The sequence below is a fragment of the Micropterus salmoides genome, unplaced genomic scaffold (genome assembly GCF_014851395.1).
Source record: "Micropterus salmoides isolate LMB-PRFRI ecotype aquatic unplaced genomic scaffold, ASM1485139v1 Ms_hic_scaffold_2, whole genome shotgun sequence".
Taxonomy (NCBI): Eukaryota; Metazoa; Chordata; class Actinopteri; order Centrarchiformes; family Centrarchidae; genus Micropterus; species Micropterus salmoides.
The window spans coordinates 53641404-53659203 of NW_024041150.1; the positions used below are offsets into that span (position 1 = coordinate 53641404).

The window sequence follows — 17800 nt, forward strand, 5'->3', positions numbered from 1 at the left end:
TCGAAGTTGAGGCGCTCCGCTCACAGAGCCCTCTGCTCCCGCCTCTGCACTGGCTGGATAGCAGAAACTGAATTGCTAACTGAATTTTGCCTTCTGGTCTGTGCTTTATTTACTCTGTGCTGTGGTGAATGTTGGTGCTGCAGCTCCACTGATGATGGTTTCTTACTCTCATCCTCAGAGTGGATGAAGTGATTGTGATCAGCTGTTGTGAAGTAGCTGTGCCCACTGTGAGACATCCACCAATGTGTCCCCAAGCAAGACACTTAACCCCTAGTTGCTCCAGAGGCGTGCGACCTCTGTCATGTATAGCAATTGTAAGTCACTTTGGATAAAAGTGTCAGCTAAATGAATAAATGTAAAGGTAAATGTGAAGTGAAACTGTCAGTTTGACACTTGGGGTTTGTCAGCTCAGAGTTCAGGTTCAGATTTTGTTAAAGCAGCTCTCTGGAATGAGTCCAGATCACCACAGATCTCTTCTGAGGAAAGAGGAGGAGGTTCAGCTTCCTCATGTTTGTCAGAGCTGTTGGTCCAGTTTGTGATGGCATGAAGCCGCCTCAGGCTGACAGACAGAAAGCTGAACGCTCAGTCCTGTTGATTATCTGCACAAGAACTAAACTTCTTTATCAATCTTTAAATGACTGGAGCCATCAGGAAACATGAGCTTTGTTTCTTTGTTTCTTTGTTTCTTTCCCAGAGTGGATCAACATGTGACATCATGCAATGAAGGTGATGCCTGTTTGGGAAGTTGCTTAAATAATAAACCGGTGTAGTGAAATCTTCCAGTAGTGATCAGGTTACCATGGTGATGCACGTTGAACAGCAGCACTAAAGAAAGCAGTGATGAAAGCTGTTATTGTCTAAATACATTTGAAAAGCAAATGAACACCGTGGAACAGAATATTGCAGGATGTGTGTCTTTAAATGTGGACCCAGGGAGAGCAGTTGCGCTTTAGGGCCGAGGTTCTCAACCCATCCTGCTTCAAGGGCCACCTGTTCTTACCTGAGAGGGCCCGGGGCCCATTAAAACAGAAGTCCCAGCTGACTGTGTCTGATCTATTCTAAGTGTAGTAATGAAGCAGGACAGAGCCGCTCCCTGGTGTTCAGGCAGGAGCCCTCAGATTAATAAAGACAATAAAACCAACAGGTTCTCTAACAGTGTGTGGCTGTGTGCCAGAAGCCAACAGAAAACCAGAACAGCAGGACGTTCTCAGCCAAAAGACATTATTATTATTATTTAACCCAACAGGCCGACAGCTCATGGAGACAGAGTTCAAACTGTTCACTGTGTTCAGTGAATAAAAGAGCTTCAGTCAGCTGTGACTTGGGAACGTCCGTTAATATCTGACATATACCAGTCTGTGATGATCCAGAAGAACTCCTCACTCTGCTGATTCTGCTCAAACACCAGCTGGAGTTTCATGTAAATGAGCTCTGCTGACCAAAAAGAAGAGTAAAACTCGTGCTGATGAGCTGGAATGAAGTTGGCTAAAAAGCTGTTAATTTATACTTCCTGTTTTATAACCAGTCAAAGCAGAGCGGACAAAAGCGTCCCGGTCGACGGGAAGATGAAATAAAAGCACAGGTTTAAAGCTGAAGGACCAAACTCCTGTTGTTGTTCTGTTTGACTTGTTGTTGTTGACGTCTCCTCATTTACCATGGAGTGATAAATCTTAGACACATCAGACTTCACTCTCTCCTCAGTCATCACACATGGAGAAAATATGGCCCCACTCTGCCACATGGGGGCGCTGTAACCAAAGTGTTTCTGCCTGCTGAATCCATCAGTCTCACAGCTTTAGATCCGTTTTCATGATGCTGAGTGGAGAAACGCTTTCTATACGTTGGAGGTTGTATTTACAGTTTTCCTCCTCAGAGAATATTCATGCTTCTCAAAATGATCCATAACTCGTCTCCTCGCAGCACCTGATGCATCTCTTGTTGTTTTCAGAAGAAGGACCAGAACAGGCGCTGGACCACAGAGACACATCAGCGGCTTATCCAGCTAACTTCAGCCGAAACACACCTTTAAAATAAACTGGATTCAACACATCTGATATTTGATGTTTGGTTTCTAATGCCTCCTGAAAGATGTCAGAGGCTGCAGTGAAGGTCCTGCAGCACCAAACATGGGGAGGCCACCTACTTATACTGATGGGTCAAAGATCACACATCAGTGTTCAGAGCAGAGCTGGTTGCTGTTATGTGGACATTAAGGTGGGTTGAAGATCAACAGGAGCATGCAGTTTTATTTAGTGACTCAGCAGCAACTCTAATCACAATTAAAGAAACTGAATCCAAGGCCAGGCCTGATCCACTTGTGCAAATGTTGCAGGTGTTGTGTAGATTTCACAAGGGTATGGGTATGAGCAGGGCTTTCTATGGCTTCAGCACACATGGGTGTGGAATGAGGAGGCAGATGAGGAGGCAAGGAGGAGGTGCAGGAGTGCAAATTAATTCACAGTCTGGGTCACTGGATTACACAGAAATAATAAACAGGGCAGTAAAATAAATGTGACTTAAAGTGATGGGAGGATGAAAGGAAGGGGAGGACATGTTATTCAGTCCAGAGAAAGAAAGGGTCCCTTTTAAATGCAGGAGTTCTGTCAGACTGGGCTCTGTGGGCTGAGGAGGGGGCTGGCTCTGATTGGTTAACATCCTGATGGAAAGGTGAATGTAGAGGAAACAGTGAATTCAGTTCATTACTAAAAGTCTGAATCTGGATACTGGATTATAGAAGAGGACACAAACATGTCATCAGTGAGCAGTGAACAAGCAGCGAGACGGCGTAGATGCGTCTGGTCTGAAGAAGAACTGCGCATGCTCCGTGCTCACTTCAGTGCGTGGTGCCGACAAGATGCAGCATCGAGCAGCTCCGGACAGAAACGACCTGGACCCGGACCGGACCAGCCAGGAAGTCAGCACCGGGGTGAGTACACGGGCTTCTGGACCGAACCGGACCCGGTGTCGGGCCGAGCTCTGCGGCAGCTGAAGCGGAACCCTGCAGGTCTCGCGGTGATTTGATTGTTTTGATCCAGCCTGGACTCTGGAGGGAGAGCGGAGCCTGAATTAACTGGCGATAGTCCCAGATGTCGCGGACGTGGATCCAGGATCCTGACTGCTAACCGGAGCCGTTAAATAAGAGACACACTTTGATCTCGCCGCCACGCCGTCACGTGCTCCGCGCGCTCAGCCGCTTTGAACGGTTTCAGACAGCAGCAGCGACCAATGCTGCAGCTTTCACATAATATAATATCACAGTTCTGGTTTCCACTGTGACACTTGAGTTACATATCATTCTGCGCAGTGTGGGAGGCAGCATTATTCAGTTTTTGTGTTTAATTTTGTTGTTTTAATATTAACTGATATTAGAGAGAGAGCTGTCCAAGAAGTGACTGCTTTAAAAACCTTCATGCCAGTGAAGCCCTTTGAATTAATGAATTTTTGTGTTAATTTTAATTTTGGAGGGAAGGAGGCCAGGTCCCACAAAGCAGAGTACATTTACTTAATTGGTCATAATTACGCACGTCCAAATGTACTGCTGTGTTAAGACACATTCATATAAACATTCCCAACAACTCAATATCAATCAATTACTAAAGCTGCTCAGTTTAAGTCAAGAAATAAGTTTGGTCAATGGTGCAAATATGTATGGCAACCAATTACATTCAACTAAACAGTTTGTTATATATTATAGGGAGGGTGAGTGAGGTTTCCTTGAATGGAAACTCATTCGACCTCCTACAGGGTGAGAATGATGGCAGAAAGCAGGCAAAGAAAGACATGTTAATGTTCAAAATAGTCATAGCATTCTTCCACTGTCAGAAGCAGACCAGGTCCTAGGCCCCACATGAGACCAGGTCCTAGGCCCCACATGAGACCAGGTCCTAGGCCCCACATGAGACCAGGTGCTGCTGGAAAGAACTAGGAGAAGAAAGATGAAACAGTGTTAAGGTTAAAACATTTAAGACATACAGTTTAATATTATAATATAAATAATAATTGTAATATACATGGAGAGCCACTGTTTCCCAGAAGATTTCATGAGGTCACAACAAGCCTGTCAATATTTAAATATATACTGAAGCAAAATACTTTTCTAACACGCAGAGTCTAGTTTATTTATCAGTAGGAATATCGTGAGTCACTTCAGTAGTTACAATAATGAGAGCAAACATCAGATAAACGTCATGTAAGCACATTAACGCAGCATCTAAAACACCAGAGTTATTAGAAATAGTTTTATACAAAAATACAGTGACTGATAAGAGTTGGGAAGCACAGGAGCGACTGTTTATCTCCAGGTCAGTTCTAACTTTGGGACTAACCTGCAGTCTTTGTTCACCGGCCTCAGTAACTTCTACTGTTCATTTACTGCTGAACAAGGTGTTTCTTTCTGTTCACCGGGACACCTGTTCACACGCGCGTCTAACGTTGTTCCTCCTCTACCACACACGCTGACCGCTGCAGCTAAGCTAACGAAGCTAACCAGCTGGGATCATCACAAACATGACAACAGACAGATTCGGTTTTCATTCCTTTCTAATCTCCTAGATTTATCCAGCATTGAAACCCCTCACAGATGTTGACACAGGTCTTCCCCTCGCCTGGTCTTATAACTTGTTTCACAGTTCCTCAGACCTTTACCTCTGTGGCTGTTTCTCAGCCATCTTCACAGCCAGAGTCTCGTAATGAGTCCAGCGTGTTCGAATGTACCGCTGTTTGTTTACGCTCTCTCTCCCACTGCTTCCAGCGCCACCTGCTGCTCGCTCCCAGCAGCTTTGTTTGGGCTCAGTTTACAGACCCAAGGCTGTATTAGCTGAATTTAACAAAAGGTGTATTGGATTACAATTGCAAAGTATCCCTTTAAGTAACTGTAATCTTTTTTCATGTAATTTCAGTGGACTAAAAGTTGTCAGACAAGTTCCTATACACCTTTAATAAAATGGTCAGTTAGTACTACTTTGAATTTAATGACCAAATAATAAATACCAGATTAAGGATCAACTGGTGTTTTTAAATGTATTATAATATATATATATATATATATATATATTTATATATACAATTTATAAATGTGCTATATAAATTAACTTGAACACATCCAGGTAAAAATATTCAGGTGAAAAGCAAAATCAATATTTATCGCTGCAAGGTAAGAAATGATAAAAGTCTGCACACTTTTAGGCTGCAAATTATTCTATATGTTAATTCTCTGTATTTTAAGGCAACATTTCAATCTACAGGATTTAAATGTGCAGACTTTTCTCAAATTACAACGTATGGTTTTGTTGGTCATCACTGTTGACTTTTGTTAGTTTAGGTAGCAGGCTAGCCCGTACAGTCTATGGGGTGACCACACTCAACCACACATCCTAGAGGAGCAACAGGGAAAGTTATTTTAAGAACCTGATGGCTTTATCCAGTTTGTTATTAAATGTGTAACAAACTTTATCTGTGTCTCTTCATTATACTCCCACACAAAAAAGCTGCTTTAATGGTCAACTAAAGTCTTTAGTTCTTCATTATATTCTGTGGACGGCCTATACGCCTCCATGAAAAGAGATCTGGGGACCTAAAAGTCGGTACTTTTGGTTGAAAAGTAGCTTATCAGTACTGCAGGGAGCAGAGTCTGAGAGTCAGTGGGGGTCCTGGGCCTTGTTGATGACGCCAGCTGCAGATGGAAATAAACTTGTGGCGTGAGGTTTTTGTACATGGAGGGTTAACAACATATCAGGTGATTAATAGTCGACCGTGGGGAATTTCAGCTGCAGCAAATGTTGACCTGGAACTCCTGCTGCTGTCATCAGCTGGTTCAAGTGGCGGGGAAATGAAAATTTCCTTCACTTTAATGTGGAATAAATCAGCTAAAGGGAGCATAATGTGTATTTTCCTCACTTTAATTTACCAATATGATAATGCTATTTTCAGCATAGGATACAGGAAGTCTTTAGTATACAGCATATGCTGTAACTTTAAACCCAAGTATATTAAACTTTAATAAAACAATACAGAGATAATATTGATAAGCGTGATAAGTTTTTACTGCCAGAAAGTTGCTGAGTCGTCTAAAGTCAACTTTCTCAATCTCTCTACTGAGAAAGGCCTTGATATGAGAAATTAAGCACTTTATTTTAGTTTACTTAAGTTTAGAATTTATTATTAGAGTAGTTTTGTATTATTATCCCTTCAGTTTGATGTGAAAACTGAATATTGTTGAAATATTGTCAGTTGTTGACTAAAAGCTTATGTTGATACAACTATATGTTATGGCACTGAATGATAACACAAATTAGTCGTTATGATGTTCCGGACCTTTGCTTCAGGAAATTTTCTCTAACTGGACTTCTTTGAAGACGACAGCCTCTGGATTACGCTCCGTTGTGCTTTTTGTGTTTTTATTTATTAATGCTGTTTTTTGCCATCAATCCAGAGTCAAATTCCTCGTATGTGTACCTGGCAATAAAGCTGATTCTGACTGAATACCCCTGGTCTATAGTATATTATATAAATGATGAAGAATATAGTAACATTAAAGAATAATGTATATAAACATTAAACTAACTATTAAATTTACTTTATACTTTTTATTTATTGTCATAATATTATACTAATACAGTCATTTATACTAGTTCCTCCTCCAGGTAGTGGATAGTGTATCTGCAGTGTACAGATTAGATGTAGCCAGAGTCAGGATGTATTGAAACACTGTAATAGTCTAAGACTTTGTGGATATGCAGTTTTTATTCAAATAACTAATATTCATAGGAGAGGACCTATGTGCTCTTGTATTGTTTATTTTCCTGCTTTTTGTCCTATGCCAATCACATGCCGGACTAATGCCAGTAAACACTTATGTAACACCTATCGATTAGTCATTAGCCTATAAAATAGACAAGGCTCTGGTGAGGCTTCGTCACATACACTACACTAGTGTATGTATGTGGCGTCGGTGAGTCTACATCTGTTGCCTGTGGTAGTTTGTTTTGGGGGGGCGCTTAAAGAGATAGGAGCATTTGCAGCTTTTTGAACTTTGAATCATGCAAAGCTGCCATACAGGAGTCACAGAACTACAATATAGGACTGGAAAAGCAGTTTAATAGGTCTCCTTTAAGAATGGAGAAAAATAAGTTTACTTCTACACTTGACCACGTCCTGCTAGGATGCCACAGTGGGTAATAAATAAGATGTGAAACACCATTAGCTTATTCAAGCCAACAAAAGCTTTCATTTCACACAAACCACAATAAATTCTAACATTGGAATTTCCAGATTTTCATGCAATGACAATATGTGAAACCTACATTTAACAAAGCCTTCCTGGTATAAAAAATGAACAGCACACATTCGTCAGTAACTAAAGCATTCAGATCTGTATACCAAGAAACAGAAAATTATAAAAAATAACCTCTAAAAACATTACAGTCGGGAGCTAACAAGCAGGTGTCTGGCTAGCCAGCCAACATTAGCTCAACATACAACCGAAAGTGCTACTTAGGGATAAAGTTACTATTTCTGCACGTACGTATCAGTAACTTTCATAAAACATGCCAGTAATGCTTACAGTCAAAATACATGTTACTGATCATGTCATGAAAACAATTTTAAAACTTCAAACATGGAAATATTGATCACAACATTGCTCACGTGCAACCTCTAGCTTGGAAGTGTTTCCTTTGCTAAGGCACGTACAATACGTGAGAAAGAACCCGGATTATGAAGTTGGTCTATTAACCAGGTGGCTCAGAAACAACATAATGTAAAACGAGCATATCAATTTTGTAGAAATTCACCAGAGATTATTTCTAACTCTGTTAGACAAGCCCACTTTTTCCACTTTAACTCGGCTAACTGATAACATCTAATCGCATTGAAGAACTGCTGAACAGAGCGTCACTAGTTTGTAATAAAATCCTCGGTGCATACTATTTGTAAATGTAAATGTTCCGTACTTGTATAGCGCCTTTCTAGTCTTTTCGACCACTCAAAGCGCTTTTACACTACATCTGCATTCACCAGTCACACACATTCATACACTGAGCCTAAGTGCTCAAACGGAAACTAACATTCACACTCATTCATACACTGGCGGAATAGCCGCCAGGGGCAAATCGGGGTTCAGAATCTTGCCCAAGGACACTTCGACACGCAAACAGGGGGAGCCAGGGACTGAATCGCCGACCTTTCCGATTAACGACCAACCCGCTCTACCTCCTGAGCCACAGCCGCCCAAATTTTTCACCATTTAGTCTTCAGTTTAGTTTTTGTGTAAAGTTGCTGCAATGAACAGACAGGAGTGCTGTCAGGAGCACTGAGACACATTCAGATCTGCCTTCTCACCTCGACTCACCCGACACGTCTTCACCACCTGCACATATGGACTGTGTAAATGAACAAACTTTGTAAATAAAGCCGATGACAGGTCTCGCACAGTCGCTACACTTCATCCTCATCATGATGAAGGCCAATTGTAACAACGGACCAGAAACCTCCATCCTCACATGATATCCAGGGTGGGGGAGACCAGTGACTGAAGAGATCATTTTGGCACAGTATGAACGCTGTAAAGATTAATACTGAGTGACTCTCGTACGTAATTCTGCATTGTAGCTATGCTATGGCTCTGCAGAGGACAACGCCAAAGGAAGGGTTATTGAGTGTCCATGAAGATTTATTAGATGATGGCTAATACTTTGATGTAGATTCACTATAGTCGTATTCTTGGATCTGTGTGGTGAACTTCAGCATTAGACAGACCAACCTTACTGAACAGCACCATCCCGGTACAAATACAGGTAGGCTATAACAACTGTGGGGTTTCTGACAGTCAACTGTGTCACCTGAGCAGACAGGTGTGTGTTTTGATGTGATCAACAATATATAGTGTTTACCTTTCTACCTAAAACCTTTTGTTTAGAATAATATAATTCTATTAAACTTTGAAATGTATCTATCAATAAATGTATCACATCGGCTAAATGCAATCACTGTATCTTTGTCATGTTATGAGCATGGATTAGTTCAACATCTAGCTGCTGTAATGTTGCAGTTCCAACCACTAAGCTCCGCCTTCATTGAAACACCAGCAGAGAGAGGAATGAGAGCAGCGCCGGTTAATTTAATATTTTTGCATTTTCAGCAATGTGTTACGCCCCTGTAAAAGGGGAAATAAAAAGTATAACATGGACACGATGAAGCATCGGTCAAGTCCAATGTTGTAATGGACGAACATAAGCCACACATTCTGTACACAGTGAACAGATCTGCCAGTCATAAACTAGTAGTGTTGTAGTAAAGACCTCCCAAACCAAGACGAAGTGAAGACCAAGACCAGAGTTTATTAGGCCGAGACAAGACCAAGACTTTTAGGGGCTCAGACCAAGTCGAGACCAAGGCCGAGGGAGGGCGAGACCGAGTCAAGACCAAGATCAGTTCCCCACATTACATGGCAAAATTAATGTGGAACGAGATCATTCAAATTGATCTGAAAGATCCACATTCCCATGAAAAAACCGACGTCCAAACACTAGGAGCTGAAATCAACTTAAGCATCTTTATTCAACACTGTTTTTCCATGCTTACCATGACGGGGAGGGGGGACAGTCATTGACGGTAAATACACATTTTTAATTAGGGTTATTGGTTGCATTTGAAGCAATACATTTTACATCCACTCAAAGTTAGGATGTTAAATAAATCAGAAAATGCACAAGCAATTTATTTATATTCCCAAAGTTATGGGCTTTACTGACCTTGAAATAAATTCCTGAGTCCTGTATGACCGAGACAAGACCAAAAACTGGTCTTAAGACTACAACACTACAAACTGGTACTTTAAACATAGGTGAGAAAGAAAGTGAAACTTACGTAAACAAGCAAACACTGCAAATTGTAATTTAAGAAAATATTATAGAAGGTAAATAAGACAAAACAAGCATTTTAAACACAGATTGTCTTTTTATCCTATCTCATCCTTACAAATGCAATGTGATTTATTCTGTGGTTTCTGGTTGACTCAAAGACTGATGATGATGATTGGGTCTACTTTCGAAAACTGAAAAATAGGCTTAAATCTCCTCATGCCTTGCTTCTTCTGGCCCAGTGTACAGGAGAACCCCTCTGACCCATGCTTAGCTCCTGACAAACTATTTTATATTTCTCCTTTATCAGTCCATAAAGCCCTTGAGGAGTTAGACCCAAGAATGTCTGCTCGTCCTGATAAACTTGATCCCTTTTTTCTAAAGTTAGCAGCTTACTTCATTGCAGAGCCTCTATCTTATATCTTTAATCTAGCATTTATTTATGATCTCCCCAAAGTATGGAAGTCAGCCTATGTTACACCCCTTCTAAAGGAGGGCGATCCCTCTATTTTAACTAACTATAGGCCAAATTCTAAGCTGTGTGTCTTAGCCAAGCTACTTGAACGCATGGTTGGTGTGCAACTAAAGGAATTTTAAAATTCAAATCACATCTTATCCCCCTTTCAATCCTGTTTTAAGAAACAACACAGCACTGTATCTGCAGCATTGAAAGTGATAAATGATATTGTTGGGGCATTGGATAACAAGAAAATATGCACTGCACTCATCAGAGATTTATCAAAAACTTTTGATACAGTTGATTACTGTACTAGTAAATAGACTTCTGAGCATTGGCCCGTCTAAGCATTCGGTAGACTGGTTTGCAAATTTTCTGTCCAAAGTGTTCAAATAGATGGCTCCTCTTCCTTTTTGCCCATTTTTTGCCCCATCCAATGGGGTTCCTCAAGGCTCAGTACTTGGGCCATATTGTTTTCAGTTTATGTAAACAATCTGTGAATATCTGTCAAATGCAGTATGCATGTAAATGTATCATTTTTATGCTGAGGACACTGTTATTTACTGTACTGTCATCTATTGCACTAGCCCTTGACCTATTGCCGCCTGCTTTAATATTGTTCAAAACCATTTAAAACAGCTTAAGTTGGTCTTAAATACAGAAAAAGTAAAGGTATTCACAAACTCAAGACAACTTCAAGGGTCTCCACATTTGAAGGAAATGATGTTGAGTTAGTTAACAGTTATAAATATTCAGGTATAATCATTGATTATAAACTGTTTCAAAACTCAATATTAGCAACTGGGGTTCTAAGCTCAAGATAAAGCTTGGCTTTCTCCACAGATCAAAATCATGCTTATCCATTTGAGCTAGAAAAAACCTGGTGATGGCACCTTTTCTTCCCATAATAGATTATGATGATCTGATATATATGAGTACTTCTGTGCAATGCCTACAGAAATTGTATATTGTGCCTCATTGTGCATTGCGTTTTTTCACTGGCTGTAGTTATGGGACACATCCGTGTAGCCTTTACTATAAAGCTCAATGTCAATCTCTATGCAAGAAGGTATACTCACTTGCTGGGTTTAATCTATAAGGCATGTCTTGGACTAGCTCCTACCAATCTGAGTATCTTTTGAACAAGTACTCAAGGCCATTGTGGATTACATTCGAAGGATGTCCTACACTTGTTGGTCCGCCTTGTCTGACCAGAATTAGGGTAAAAAATCCTTGCACCTTCCGCTTGGAACCTTCTTCAGGACTCATTGAAAGTGCATCAACGTGTTCACACTGGAGAGAAACCGCATTGCTGTGAACAATGTGGTAAAGCTTTCAGAAGATTAGGTGAACTTCAAATCCACCAAAGTGTTCACACTGGAGAGAAACCGCACTGGTGTGAACAGTGTGGAAAAACTTTCACTACGTCAAGTAACCTAAAAATCCACTAACGTGTTCACACTGGAGAGAAACCGCACTGGTGTGAACAGTGTGGAAAAACTTTCACTACGTCAAGTAACCTAAAAATCCACCAACGTGTTCACACTGGAGAGAAACCGTACTGGTGTGAACAGTGCGGCAAAACTTTAAGTGAATCAGGTGACCTAAAACTCCACCAACGTGTTCACACTGGAGAGAAACCGTACTGGTGTGAACAGTGCGGCAAAACTTTCAATGAATCAGGTGCCCTAAAACTCCACCAACGTGTTCACACTGGAGAGAAACCGTACTGGTGTGAACAGTGCGGCAAAACTTTCAATGAATCAGGTGCCCTAAAACTCCACCAACGTGTTCACACTGGAGAGAACCCGTACTGGTGTGAACAGTGTGGAAAAACTTTCACTCAGTCAGGTAACCTAAAGAAACACCAACGTGTTCACACTGGAGAGGAAACGGCTAACACAAGACAACGCCCTGGACAACAGAACTAGCCTCAGCCCTGACCAAATCTGCAAATTACTCGACCTCTGTCCAAACACCACCTATTTCCAGTACAACGGTGGATTCTACAGACAGAAAGGGCAACTGGACTTGGTTGAAGATACTGGAAGATGTTTCGTCCCTCATCAAAAGGACTTCTTCAGTTCTGACTGACTGGCAGGGAAACTCAGCTATTTAACCTCAGTGGGGTCGTTGGCCCGGGTCATCGATACCGCTGGTTTGTTAGTGTTCCTTGTTGCTGTGACGACAGTCGTTACAGTCGTTAAGACTACCTGTGGCCAAGACTGAACGACTATCGTTGGTATCTTCACCTGAGGCCAATAGGTTACGTTTGTTGAGTTTCCTGGGAAGTGATGAAAGGACAGCATTGTAAGTGGGGGATAAGTGGTGGCGTAGACCCCCTCCCCTGTTCAATGACTGCTTCTCAGGAAGCCATCTACACCTGGGTTGAGAAGCCATCATTGAACAGCTGGAGTTTGTGATCCACTGACAGGTGGAGGCTGGCACGGTGAGCTGGGTGAGTTTGGTGCTGAGGATGTCCGGGATGATGAACGCTGAGCTGAGGTCCACAAACAGGATCCTGCATATGTCCCTGGAGAGTCGAGGTGTTGCAGGATGCAATGCAGTCCCAAGTTGACTGCATTGTCCACTGACCTGTTAGCCCTGTAGGCAAACTGCAAGGGGTCCAGCAGGGGGCCTGTAATGTCCTTCAGGTGGGCCAACACCAGTCTTTCAAAGGACTTCATGACTACAGATGTCAGGGCGACGAGGCCTGTAGTCATTTAGTCCAGAGATGGAGGGGTTTTTTAGGGACCGGGATGATTGTGGAGCGTTTGAAGCAGGAGGGAACTTCACACAGCTCCAGTGATCTGTGTGAAGATGGGGGCAGCTGGTCAGCACGAAGCAGGCAGGATGGTGACGCACCGTCGGGGTCTGATCTTCCGTCTCTGGAAGAGCTGGCGAACATCCCACTCACAGATGGGGAGTGCAGGTGAGGGGGGGTGAGCGTGGCAGTTTTTATCCCACTATATGTGGCAGTTTTATCCCACTATATGTGGCCGTTTTTATCCCACTATATGTAGAATTCAAATGGTTCACAGTAAAATGTCCAGATTTGGACCTGAATCCATTAACAACACTACTAAATAAATCTTAAATTAAAGATTCTCTTTGATTCTTGAAGAAGCTCTTCTTTGAAGCAGACTGAAGCTCTCAACGTGGCTCCAACTCATGCACCATCTCCTCTGTGGGATGTTTGTACTTTTTGCAACAGTTAATGTGTCCTTGTAGTTAATGTATAAATATAATGTAAATATATCAGTCTGAGGGAAGCTGATCCAGTCACTTCCTGTTCTGCCTCCTTCCTGAGAAACATGTCAAATGATTCACCTGATTGAATCCACCCGATCATGACAATGACAACATTGATGATTTTGACCAAACTGCTTAAATTAAATGTTTTGATCTCTTAGCTTGCTCACTACTCAAGAATGTCTCTGTTCTACAAAAACTGCCAAAGCTCATTTCTTTTGTCTACTAATGATGTGTCTGCTTAAACAGTAAGATGACATATAGAGGATTAATAAAAGTCATTACTTTATGTTCTTTGCTCATCTTATGTGATGTTATAATTTCCACTAAGTGTACCAGTGTTTTGATATAATGACCATCTGTGAGATTGTTTTGTTTCATGCTTTCCTGTGAGAAAGGAGTTTCCACTGTGGCTCAAGGCTGAGAAAGGCTTTTCTGTTGGACTCCACAATTATTCTCTAGCATTAAATGTCTTCTCTGTTTCTCTGGGTCAGACTCTCTAACAGCCCTCTGGTGTATGAGCTCTGCCCTTCAGCTGGATCACTCTGTAATTCTTACTTTAATAAATATCACAAAGACACCTGTTTGTTGTAACGTCTTTATTGCTTCATTTCATTTCTTCGTACTGTGACGTGGTGGAAGCTGATGTGGTTCCTGCAATAGTTTGTCTTGTATCTGCTGTAAGCTGCAGTTAATAATGTACAGTGGATAGAAAAAGTCTACACACCCCTGTTAAAATGCCAGGTTCTTATAATGTAAAATACTGAGACAAAGATAAATCATGTCAGAACTTTTTCCACCTTTAATGTGAACAATTCAATTGAGGGGGAAAAATTAAAAATAAAACTCCTCAAATAACCTGGTTGCATAGGTGTGCACACCCTTAGACTAATACTTTGTTGAAGCACCTCTTGATTTTTTGTTGACGTGGCAATATTTGCCCACTCTTCTTTGCAAAAGTGCTCCAAATCTGTCAGATTGCGAGGACATGGCCTGTGCACAGCCCTCTTCAGATCACCCCACAGATGTTCAACTGGATTCAGGTCTGGGCTCTGGCTGGGCCATTCCAAAACATTAATCTTCTTCTGGTGAAGCCATGCTTTTGTGGATTTGGATGTGCTTTGTGTTGTCGTGCTGAAAGGTGAACTTCATCTTTCTAACAGATTCCTGAAGGTTTTGTGCCACAACTGCCTGGTATTTGGAACTGTTCATAATTCCCTCCACCCTGACTAAGACCCCGGTTCCAGCTGAGGAAAAACAGCCCCAAAGCATGATGCTGCCACCACCATGCTTCACTGTGGGTATGCTGTTCCTTGCAGTGTTGTTTTTGCGCCAAACATACCTTTTGGAATTATGGCCAGAAAGTTCTACCTTGGATTCATCAGACCATAACACATTTTCCCACATGCTGCTTTTGGGGGACTTGATGATTGTTTTTGCAAACTTCAGCCGTACTTGGATGTTTTTCTTTGTAAGAAAAGGCTTTCGTCTTGCCGCCCTACCCCATAGCCCATTCATATGAAGAATACAGGAGATAGTTGTCACATGTACCACACAGCCAGTACTTGCCAGAAATTCCTGCAGCTCCTTTAATGTTGCTGTAGGCCTCTTGGAAGCCTCCCTGACCACTTTTCTTTTCATCAATTTTGGAGGAACGTCCAGTTCTTGGTAAAGTCACAGTTGTGACATATTTTCTCCACTTGATGATGACTGTCTTCACTGTGTTCCATGGTATATCTAATGCTTTGTACCTGTCTCCTGACTTATGTCTTTCAACAATGAGATCTCCCTGATGCTTTGAAAGCTCTCTCCGGACCATGGCTTTTGCTTGGAGATGCAACTAAGAAAACATCAGGAAAATCCTCCTAGAACAGCTGAACTTTCCATCCATCCATCGTCAACCACTTACCCTGCATACGGGGTCGCGGGGGGGCTGGAGCCAATCCCAGCTGACATCGGGTACACCCTGGACACCACTCACACCTAAGGAATTTAGGGTCGCCAATTAACCTAGACTGCATATCTTTGGACGGTGGGAGGAAACCGGAGTACCCGGAGAGAACCCACGCAGAACACGCAAACTCCACACAGAAAGGCCGGGGCAACCGGGGTTTGAACCCACAACCTTCTTGCTGTGAGGCGACAGTGCTAACCACCGCACGCACCACCACCACTATATTTGTGATTAATCAGTCACTTTAAATGATGGCAGGTGTGTAATGTCTTCTAGTTAACATGAGTTTGAATGTGATTGGTTAGTTCTGAACACAGCCACATCCCCGGTTATAAGAGGGTGTGCACACTTATGAAAAATAAAAACCTTACAATAACCTGGTTGCATGTTTCCCTTTTCCCGTTTATCTTTGTCTCATTATGTTACATCATAAGATCCTGGCATTTTAACAGGGGTGTGGAGACTTTTTCTATCTGTAGATCTGTTCTGGCTCTGTTACTGAAGGATTCTCTGTTGTTTGACCCTTATGGCCCAAAAAAAAAGCTCCTGGGGCGAGTCAACATTTTTAAGGTACTGAGATACTTTTAAAGTGAAACCTTCAATGCTTGTTGTGTCCAACCAATAGAATGAATGAATTAAAATTAAAATTTTGAGTAGCAGAGTCTGGAGAGGAAGATTTATATATCGTGTTCCAGAAAACTTTTAATATATAAAACTTTATTAAAATAATTAAAAGGAAAAGTGTCAAATCTTCACGTGTGAGAAGCTGAACCATGAAATGTTTTTACAGTAAAAATGGTGACTAATTAATATTCTGTCACTCAATTTATAGATTAACTAATAATTTCAGCAGTCGTATTTTATAAACTCTTTGTGTTTGTGTAAAAACCTTTAATTTGTAAAGTAACTAAAGCTGTCTGATAAATGTAGTGAAGTAAAAGTACAATATTTCCCTCTGAGATGTGGAGTGGAAGTAGAAAGTAAAGTAAAAGTACCTGAGTGTTGTACTTGAGTACAGCAGTGTAGTAAATGTAGCTGTTGTGTTAATGTGAATGTTTTGTGAGGAGCTCTCCAGTTTGTCCTGAGGGCCGAACAGACTGACAGTGACAGGAAGCAGCCAGCAGGAGGCAGCAGAGGAGCTTCAGTTTGTTCAACAGATGATAGTTTTAACTTTAAAGCCACTGGAGGAGCAAACTGTGTGCAGTTTCCAGCTGATCCAAGGGAGGTTTAAACAGTTTGTTTAGTGAATCCATCCCATAAAGGAACACTTCATCCTTTTATTTAATAAATTTGTTGTGGGTTCAGAAAATATGTCAAATTCTGACGGGTCCAAAATATAAACACAGCAGCTTCCAGCAGCTTCTAAATCCTGGTGCTGAAGAAAGTTCTGACATGTGGTTTAACCTGACTCCGCGGGCCACATCCGGCCCACAAAAGCTCACCATCCGACCAGCATGAGTTAAAGTATTGCAATACTTTAAGTCGCTGCTAATGCAAACTGAACATTTCCTGCTGGTGAACCTTCACATTAAAAGTATTTAACTGGTGAAACACGAGTTGACTTTTATTTTGAAGTACTCACAGGAAATGCAGTGTGTCAGTGAGATCAGCACTGACTGTTATTGTTCATCTAAAATGAATCTACAAAACAAGAGCGGCCATTTTCACCAGTTTCCTGGCAGCAGTTTGAAATATTGCAGTCAGTCAGACACAGTGAGCTGATACCTGAAGAGCTGCAGGTGACAGGCTGCTCACCATCTCAGGTAACCAACTCCTTTCACTTTCACTGCAGACTCACGTCGTGTGCAGCATAAATTCAGATCATGACTCTCACATAATGATGGAAAAAGACCAGTTACTGGCTGATAAAGTCATCGATGTGGATTTACCATGTTCTCAGGAGTCCGTTCACTACTGATAGAGGCTAATAATATTATATTATATTATATTAACTCTGTTAAAGGAAAAAATATCAAACAATAATATCTTGTGTTAAAAATGAAAATACGGCTGCCACAGCATCTGTTTTGAAAAATTCTGGTCCTTGAGCAAAACTAGTGACTACCTGCCGACCAAATCCAATATTTGTTTTTGGTGATTTCTCCTACACAGCACACTGAGGCTACAGGCTGAACAACCACAACTACAACTACAATAAACACCGTCTCATAATCCGTGCATCAGTGGCGGCGCTAGACCTATTTTACTGAGGGGGCCAGGCTGGGGCCAGTTGTTTTGTCAGAGGGGCCCATTCAATCCAGGACAAAGGAGACAAAATCA

The 17800-nt window shown here is 41.6% G+C and overlaps 1 pseudogene; it reads left to right on the forward strand.

Moving 5' to 3' along the window:
- Window positions 1–17800, forward strand: part of LOC119912628 — a 337535-nt pseudogene that overhangs the window by 295576 nt on the left and 24159 nt on the right.